Raw genomic sequence first — 8211 nt, 5'->3', positions numbered from 1 at the left:
TTCACCTCTGATCCCAGGAACTGGAGTATTGACTAAAAGCAAAGGATTTTTTTCTCTTCAAGAAAAAAATATAAAAAATAACTATATTTAGAAAATATCTATAAAAAATGATAGGGAGGGGTAGAGGGAGGGAAATGGGGACAAAAACATGAGAAGGGATATCAATGTGTAAGACGTAATGCACCTAGTACCTATGAATGTAACTGTAACCCCTTCATACATTACCCCAACAATTAAAAAAACTGTCTACAAAGCCTCCCTTGTTAGAGACAAAAATACATTTATATAAATTGAATGATTTTTTAATCTGATGACAATAATTCGTGACAAAATTTAATTCTTCCCAGGAGTGCCTGTTATTTATTTTTAAACTGAAAAGCTTGGTAGAATAGGAAATAATTCAGAGCTGAGGGACTATGGATTGTGAATTTTTTATTGGTGAATCACTGTTCCTGAGTATGGTTTTTGGATTTCTTAATCTGAAGAGAATTTTTAAAGCAGGCATTGTGACAACGGCAGAATTCCAGAGTGACAGTGGATAACAACACTGTGACTGATGACAAAAGCAGATTTGTTTATCCATCAAATTTCCCTTTCATGAGGCCTGTCAATCAAGTAAACATCACTTTTTGAAAAGTTAGATGATCTCTAAGTGGTTAGTCTCCTTATTTTTACCCATCTTTTATTGCAATCAATTAGTAATCTTCCATATCTTGATAACATTTGACCCCTGAGCATATTAAATATAATATTATATGAAGCTAGATTTAACAGAATACATTTAGAGGAAATTTTATATTAATTTACATATATAAAAGTACCACCAAAATTAAATCTTAAAGGGTATATTTAAAGAAAATTTTTTATATTAATTTATAGAATATATAAGTGCTATTCTCTTTATAAAACAGATAATAGGGCTGAGAATTTGGCCTAGTGGTAGAGTGCTTGCCTAGCATGCACAAAGACCCCAGTTCGATTCCTTGGTACCACATACATAGAAAATAAAAAGCTGGAAGTGGTGCTGTGGCATTAGTGGTAGAGCTCTAGCCTTGAGAAAGCCCAAGGACAGTGTTTAGGCCCCGAGTTCAAGCCCCAAGACTGGCAAAAAAAAAAATAAGATAATAATGTAGGTAAGACATCTCAATGATACGATAAGGTATGATTAACTTTGAGAGTCCTCAAGTTTTCTAGACTTTGAAATTTTTTTTGCATTAATATCAAAATAAACCAAAAGTTATTCAACTCTTCATCTTTCAGAATAAGAGACATGCATGTGCTCGCACATTTCCCTTTCTTAATTAATTGGGAATCCTGGAAAATACTCTTATCATCCACTGGTCAATGAGAGTGTCACTACTCATTTCTTGCTTTTTCTTTTTGTTGCTGGCCAAGCCATGGAATTCAAAGACTGATGGTAACACTTCAAAGCAAGCTGTTCCCTCCTATTAGCCATAGAAGAGGAATCGTCCAAACTCACATCATAAACTCAATATAGCTGTGGCCAAAGAACTGTCATATAATTCCCCTGGGCAAAGTTTAATCCAGGCTTCAATGATGCATCATGTATAGTAGAATTTTTTTGTACATGTGTTAGCCCTTAGGCTTGAAATCAGGGCCTGGGTGCTGGTCCTGAACTTTATTTCCGTAGGCTATAGTGCTCTACCACTTGAGTCACTGATCCACTTCTGGCTTTAAATTAAAAAAAAGGAGTTTATTGGGTGTAAGAGTCTCTATGGCCACAGCTAGCTTCAAACTGACCTTAAGATCTCAGATCCAGAGTAGCTAGGACTGTAGGTATGAGACACCAGCACCTGGCTTCTAATTGAAAATTTAAACATGTAATCCTTCTTTGGTATCCATGACCCTTTGATTTCAAAGCCCTTTCTAAGGATTCAAACATTCAGATAAGCTCAAGTTCCCTGTATAAAATGGTTATGGTTTTTATATGACCTTTATAGTCTTCTCATATACTTTATATACTTATGCAGCTATTATGCTATATTACATAGAGACAGTTTATATGAAAAAGTCTGTACAAGTTCAGTATACACACATTGCCTCTTCAAAATATTTTTGCCCTTTGATTGGTTGAATATGTAGATGCAGAGCACAGAAACACAATATAGGAAAAATTAACATCAAATTTTATTGTTACTTCTTAAGGTCATTGCCATATCCTATTGGAAAATTTTTCCTCCTTATCTTTCTTCTTTTCCTCTGGAATCAAGGACCCCCAGAAAAGAGGATTCTTTACTCTTACTCATGTTCCATCTTGACCCCTGCCATCCAACATTTAGTGGAACCAGAGTCAGGTAGCCTAACTCTCTAAGAACTGCCCACTTCAGTCAAGGAACATTGACTGCCTTTTTCACTCTAAGCTGAACAAGTTTTCCTTTGTTCAAACTTTCCCCCTTAGATTTTCTGTGTGTTTTATCTTTTTGTAAGCAATGGTTCTTTTAAAGCAATTTTCCTCAGTAAAAGAAGTTTCCACTCCACTCAAAATTAAATCTTGCTCTTTTCCCATCTCTCCCCACAGTAGAATTCACAAACAGTTGGCACTATTTGAAATGCTGTCCTAATGCTTATGTGGTAAGTTAGTATCCACTACGGAAAAGTAAATGATGCTTTTTGGCACTGGTCATGCTCATTTTGAGAAATGGTACCAAGACGGGGACGAAGCTGGGGATAAAGCTCAGTGGAAAAGCACATGTCCAACATGCACTAGGTCCTGTGCTCACTCCCCAAAACTGCCACTTATAGGAAAAGAAAAGGACTGAGGGGCAGTTTGGCAGGGGGACAGTTCTAGGACTGGAAATAGTCTGAGAGCTGGGAAAAATATAGTAAAAACAAAACAAAACAAAAAAATCAAGGGAGGGCACAATTCCTTGCAAAGTAAAACTGGAACCTTGATATCTGAAATGTCATTAGCAAATTTCAGGGTAGTATATATATGTGTGTACATGTATGTGGTATGTCCATTTTCAATGTGTTTATCATATACCATGCTTTACTTAGTTCAGTAGTATATCATCTATAGCAATGAGATCACATTTGTATAGCTATAATAATTTCAAGCAAATGTAAGAAACTATCAGCATGATCATAGTACTCTACTATAATATATTTTTGCTACTGTCAAATTATTCACTTCTTATAATGGTAAGTTTACATGTTTGTTCTTCTCAAGAGACTGGATTTTATGTGAATGTAACCGTGTAAACTATAATTTGAAAGAAAGAGGAGAGACGCAGACAGGGAGAAGGGAGAGGAAGGAAGAGGAAAGGAGACGCAGGGAGAAGGAAAAGAAAGGAGCAGGGAAGGAAGGGAGGGAAAGACGGAGGAAGGATGGAGGGAAGGCAGGCAGGAAGGAAAGAAAAAATGAAGAAAGGAAAAAGAAGAAAACAGAGAAAGAAGGAAAGAGAAAGGAAGGAAGGAAGGAAGGAAGGAAGGAAGGAAGGAAGGAAGGAAAGAAGGAAGAAAAAAGAAAGAAAGAGAGGGAGGGAGGGAAGGGGAAAATAAGGGAGAAAGGGAAGGAGGGAATGAGAAAAATAAGGAAGGAAAAAAGGAAGGAAGGAAGGAAAGAAGGAAGGAAGGAAGGAAGATGGAGACACAAAGAAAGAGGAAGGGAAGGAAGAAGAAGAAGAAGAAGGAGAAGAAGAAGAAGGGGAAGAAGAAGAAGAGGGGGAGGGGGAGGGGGAGGGGGAGAGGGAGGAGGAGGAGGAAGACGGAAAGAAAGAAGGAAAGACGGAAAGAAAGAAGGAAAGACGGAAAGAAAGAAGGAAAGACAGAAAGAAAAGAGAAAGAAATGGTCTCAGGAATTTTTCTACAGTGAAATATGAAAACAGAGCATATTTCCTCTTTCTCTTTTCTAGGTTATAAGCAGAACAAAGACCTGAAGAGAGAAATTCCATCCTGGTGTTCAAATGCTTAATATGCTCCAGCTTCCTCACATTAGGGTGCAATTGCCAGGCAATTTCATTGAGTTAACCCTTGATCATTGTGTTGTTGAAGACAAAGGATTCAGTCCAAAGTGTCAAACCAGAGCAAAGTAAATCCATACATGTGCTTACTAATTATTCCGTTACTAGACTCAGAAACACTGCAGGTAACAGTGCCACAGTCACAGCAGCCAATTTTGTCCTCAATAAGCTTCATGTGAAGGTCTGGAGCTTTGTAAATCCACTTCTCTCTTCTCTACTCTAACCCTATTACTTGTCCCAGCCCTTCCATAAACTTCACACATAAATGTTTATAGTTTATCAAGAGATGGGAGAAATCTCCATAATGTTTTTGCCACACTGCCAAGGATTCCCTATGACCTACACTCCATGACCTTGAGCAGCAAGAATTCCCAGCAGACAAAGTCAGATGGAGAAAGTTGGAAACTCGGCTTACCTTCAATAAACAGACTTTCTTTAAAGGCTTCCTTTTACTTGATTGGACTAGGCACAAATACAAACACAAGTCCAAGATTCATTTGGTGGGAAGTTTCTTCTTCACGGTGCTATGTCACCTTTACAAGTACAAATCATAGAATTCTAGTACTAGAGGGAAATGACTCAGAGAACAAGTGGTTTGTTTCAGCCATACAAACGGTGTCAGAACTAATAGTAGGATCTCCAGATTCACAAGCAAGTTATCTATTATATGTTCCAATGATTGTCAAAAGTTGGTGTGTATGTTTGTATGGGGAGGGAGTGAGGGGAAGGGAAACAGGGACAAAAACATGAAAAAGGTTATTAATGTGCAAGAAGTAATGCACCTACTACCTGAGGAATGTAACTGTAATCCCTCTATACATTATCTCAACAATAAAGTTTAAAAAAAAAAAGGAATCCTGTTTGTTAGGTCAGTAGTAGAATCAGAGCTTCCTCAATGAGTCAGATGCAATTGGACCTTATTCTGTGATTTAAATACAAGCATAGACACAATCCAGTTATGGAAAAAGGTCAGTTTTTGCTCATGGCATTTATATACATTTTATTTAATCCTTGCTTAGTCTCTCATACTTTTCCTTTTACCAACAGGCCTAAGATTAAGTCTAACCTGTCATCAAGTTAAAATAATGCTTAAAGCACTCATCTACCATAAGATATTTTTTAAAAATGAATTTTGATCAAGTTATGCCTCAACATATCCAGATTGAAAACTTGGAAAAGTGCAAAAGATTGCCAGGCATGGTGGTTCACACCTGTAATCCTGGCTACCCAGGAGGCTGAGATCTGAAGATCAAGGTTCAAAGCCAGCCAAGCACAAAAGGACCTGAGATTCTTATCTCCAATTAACCTTTAGAAAATGGAAAATGGAGCTTGGGACAGTGCCCAGGCTGAGTGCAAGCCCCATGACCCACAAAAAAAGTGCAAAAGACAAAGTTCTTTCATCTGTCCTTAATCTCACTTCTCTGCTTTGAGTTGCTTACTGAAAATTGTAGGGTACATACCCTTTAAACTGTTCTATGCATTTAGGCACATAGGTGTGTATATGCCTTTTGTCTCTTTTCTTTGGAAAAAAAATCCTCTGCTTATAAAAGGACTGAAGCATTTTTCATTCTATAGGTAACAGAGAGTGTTGTCGCCATTACAAAAACAATCCAGTTTAAATCAGGAACAACTCAGGATGTGTGACTGCTATTGCTAACTAAAGCCTCTGCTCGTGACCTTTCTACAAATGAAGACTTCCTGGAACTCACTCACCTACTCAGCTATGTGTTTGGTCAGTAGTGTTGATCAGTCCCATAAAAAGTATCTGTGAGAATGCTAAAAGAAGAAAAACAGAGCTGACACATCCTGAAAACTCGTGGATACTATTCTAGAGTCCTCACTGGAACACAAGGTGCGAAATTAACTCACCTCATTGGAAGCTCTGTGTGACTGAGAATCTGTTTCTTTCAGAAGGACTGGACGGGGCGGGGCCGAGATGACAACAGGAGATGCTGCTATGCCTTCATAAGAAATGTGCAGCATTCATCAAGCCATACAGAACCTGCAGCCAGCTGTCTCCTTCAGCATCACAGTGAATAGCTCCCATGAAGGTCACTCAATACTTCTAATTGCTGGACCTCAGCTTCTTGACCTTGGCAGCACTTGTCAGTTGTTCACTTCTTCCTCTGCATACTTCTGAGCCAGGCACCCGTGGCTGTCACCTGTATTCATGATGCTGAGTTCTTAGGATCAAAGCTAGCCCATCAGGAAAGCCTATGAGACATTCGATTAACCACCAAAACACTGGCAGTGGAGCTGTGGCTCAAGTGATCAAATGCTAGCCTTTAACAAAGAAGCTCAAGGACAGTGCCCAGGCTCTGATTTCAAGCCCCAGGACCAGCACCAAAACAAGTCAAAACAAAACTTCTGTACTGGTGAAACTGATGACTTGGGTTTGCAAATTAATTAATTATCAATTAATTAATTGTTAACCAATTTGTCTTTAATATTTTGTACCTAGAAACTAAGATGCTGTTGGCTTGCTCTAACCCTCCTCCAGCTAATGGAGCTGATAAAATCCACAGTGGCCTTTCCATGCCTATTTTACATGGACCCCAAGCCCCACCTTCTGCATAGCCACTGAAAACTCAATCATGGCAGGTCTAAGAGGAAGCAGACCTTTCTCAACCCACCTCTCCACCATGTCCTTCCTGTGCCAGTTAAGGATAAAAACAATGTGTCAGTTCCCTGCATTAAAAATTATATCAATGCTCAGTCACTTCTCCTTTACCTTATTCTTCATGACAGCCAATCATCAAGTCCTGAATCTCCTTTGAAAATAGCCATCAGCTGTATTAGCTAACATGCTCATTGCCCTTACCTTACTTCTCCTTGACCCACAGCAGACATCTCTCCATGAAATCTCTTTCCACTGCACGTCACCAACACTTTATACCAAGTCAATGTTCTTGAAGCATTATCATGTCACCTCTGGCTTAATAACCTTAAGTCATTTTCTATAGTCTATAGAATAAACATTTTAAATTACTAAAGCATTTTCCAATTCCACCCAAGCTACATTTCTAATTTCATTTCTTTTATTCCTTAAATTATTATTTTTTTTTTGCCAGACCTGGGCTTGAGCTCAGGGCCTGAGCACTGTCCTTGGACTTTCTCAAGGCTAGAGCTCTACCACTTGAGCCTCAGCACCACTTCCGGCTTTTTTCTATGTATGTGGTACCGAGGAATCGAACCCGGATCTTCATGCATGCTAGGCAAGCACTTTAACCACTAGGCCAAACTCCCGGCCCTAAATTATTTTTAAAGTACCTTTAAGTAGTTGAATTGCCATTCAACACAACACATTATGAACACAATGCATCTAAATCACACCCCTTCAAGATCCTCCCTCCTCTTCCACCCACCCTTTCTAAATTTTGTAGTATATACAATGGGTTCTTCGCACACATATTTCCCCTCTTCATATTTTCTGACTTGGTTTCTTTTCACAAATGGGCAGTTTATGAAAGATTCTGAGATCATCCTAAACCAGGCTTCAGTTCATGAAAGATTCTGAGGTCATCCTAAAACCAGGCTTCTGCAGTAACTGCTTCCAAATATATGATATATGACTTCTCTGTAAATCCATGCCTGACAACACCTCCCTACCACCTCTGCAAGGACAGGCACACCTTCTTATGTGTTCCCAACTCTGCACCTACCTCCATCAAGACTCCCATTCTAGCATTCATCCACATTCTCCTTCAGCCAACCTGGAAGCAAACACCTTCCACAATACATTGCAAAGCACACCGCATAAGCACTGCTTAATCCTGTCTTCCTAGCAGACCTACTAAACTTTAATAACTGTGCCAACCTCCAACACATAAGCCTACAAAAGATTCTTGACATTTGTTTGCTGTTAATTAAATAAGCCCATTATTCAAATGAACAATAACCCCCTATAGAAATGACCTTTATCTCTTTGCTTATTAAACTAACCACTACAAAGTCATGAACTTAAACCTTAGAAAAGTTATATCACTTATATCAAACTCTATACCTTCCCTTCTGGGATTATTCATTCATCTTTTTATTTGTTTATGTATCAATAACTACTAAGGATCTATTGTGTACTGGGTATGTTCTCAGATATTGACAATACATCAGCAAACAAAATGGACAAAGCCCTTGTCTCTCCAAGATGAGGTCACCAACATCCAGATAGTGACAAGAGTTAAGAGAAAATAAAGCTGAAATACAAGTAAGAAACATGTATTTGGGGAAG

The sequence above is a fragment of the Megascapheus bottae genome, chromosome 2 (assembly GCF_031878675.1).
Source record: "Megascapheus bottae isolate mThoBot1 chromosome 2, mThoBot2.hap1, whole genome shotgun sequence".
Classification (NCBI taxonomy): domain Eukaryota; kingdom Metazoa; phylum Chordata; class Mammalia; order Rodentia; family Geomyidae; genus Megascapheus; species Megascapheus bottae.
This window is presented reverse-complemented; position numbering follows the sequence as displayed.